This window comes from Herpailurus yagouaroundi, unplaced genomic scaffold (genome assembly GCF_014898765.1).
Source record: "Herpailurus yagouaroundi ecotype Mexico unplaced genomic scaffold, PumYag 188, whole genome shotgun sequence".
Taxonomy (NCBI): domain Eukaryota; kingdom Metazoa; phylum Chordata; class Mammalia; order Carnivora; family Felidae; genus Herpailurus; species Herpailurus yagouaroundi.
In genome coordinates, this window is record NW_024412419.1 from 21,260,280 (window position 1) to 21,262,316 (window position 2,037).

Sequence of the window (2,037 nt, forward strand, 5' to 3'; positions counted from 1 at the left end):
ATGGTGTAAGAAAGTGATCCAGGTTCATTTTTCTGCATGTCGCTGTCTGGTTTTCCCAGCACCATTTGCTGAAGAGACAGACTGTCTTTTTTCCATTGGCCCTTCTTTCCTGCTTTGTCAAAGGTTAGTTGGCCATACGTTTGTGGGTCCATTTCTGGGTTCTCTATTCTGTTCCATTGATCTGAGTGTCTGTTTTTGTGCCATAACAGTGATTTCTGTTGATGATGATCGTGTGCAGGAAGGCACATGATAAGACAAAGGAATGTGACCAGCTGGTGGGGGTGGGGTGGGGGTGGGAGGCATATGCTGAACAGGTTTTAGGTTGCAGTAATTTTATAACTTACTCCTCTTGAAGCTCACGTGAATGTCCTTGCTTGACAGAACTCTTAGGATGAAGGATTTAGAATAGAGGGATACAGAATTTGTTGGTGTTTTCAGTCATTAGACAGACTGGAGATTATGGGCTGGTTCAGTGTTTATATCTATATATGTTATGTGTCTATATACACACGTGTGTATACCACTGGGATAATATGTAACACATATCTGCTTTGACTTTAATTATATATGTAAAATATAGAATGTGTATCAGCCATAAAATCCTAGGTTTTGGAGTTGGGAGGAGCCTTTTGAGGCCATCTAGTTCAGCAAATAGTAAAGTTTTGGCAGGGCAGGGACTTGAACCCAGATATTTTAATCCCCAACTCAGTTTCTTAGAATACATTGTGGAATACATAAAAAGGAGCCTTTGAGAAAATTCTGATGTGGTTGGGAGCCAGTGTGCACAAGAAACAGAATGAGAGACCGTTGGGTGACTTCAGTACATAATGAGTAGCAAATATTATTTTTAAATGTGGCTTATAACATTAGTTTAATTGCTTTATAATATGCCAAATTGTTTTGAATAGCCAATTTTTTCCCCAGAGGTTGCCAGAAGTTCAGAGGCAAGAACCATAGGTAACCTTAGTTATCAGCGACAGGTTTCCTAGGAGGTGGAATGTGAACCAGCCTTGAGGGATAAGTAAGAATTAGCAGAGGCCACTCGGATAGGAGGGTACATGAATGAAGGCAGGGAGGTTGAAATGAACCCACGAGCAGTGTGAGGGACTGGGGCTCACTCTTCTTGTTACGTGTTGAATAGGGGAAAATGCTTTGGGAGAGTTGAGGTGGAACCTAGTGAAGCCGGGAATTCATTAGAAGAGTTAGGAATTTGAATTGTATCTGTAAGTGTATAAAAGGGACATGTGGTCAGTGGAAGGACACGATGGCATGTCATCTGACTTCTCCTTATTTCTTTATTGTCTCCAAGGTCAGTCACGAGTAATCTGCACATCTTCCAATTTCATGGCCTCTTTCCAGTCCTCATTCTCCTTGAGTATTGAATCATTTGACCATCTTGTGCTCCTTGATTCTCTCCTGCTTTTGCTGTCAGGCATTGATCTCTACTGACTCTCCTGCTGTCTCTCAAGTTCACCTTCTGTCCCACACCTTCCCCCTGTCCTCTGAATGTAGGGAGGTCAACAGATCCAAGTCCTTAATTGTGAGTAATGGACCTGCTCAAGTGAAGGATAAGAGGGCTTGAGTGTGCTGCAGCTGGGAAGGCGGTAGGAACCAGGAAGCCCTAGGGGCCAGCTACGCTGTCTTCTCCTGGACATGTGGTGTGTTCTTTCCTGGCTTTTCTCTTCTTTCTTTACATCCTTCTTCACTCTGCCTGCTGGCTTCTTTGCTCACTCAAGGTTTTTGCTTCCCCATAACTGGCTTACAAGTGACTTCAGTTTATCAGTGCCCTGGTTTTCCCTCAGCATCCTTTCAGCTTCCACTAATTAGTATTTGTCTTCATGCTTCTTTGCATAGATTCCTAAGAGAGAGAATCTGACTGGCACAGCTTATCACTTACAGGCAGGTGACATGGGTTACTGGCTGGCCACTCTCTGGATTGTCCTTTGGTGGTCCAGGACCCACCTGGAATCTAATCAGCTTTGGCCGTGGGCTCAGGGATGAGGTGTCTGTGGCTGCCCAGCTCCCTTTAGAGGGGGG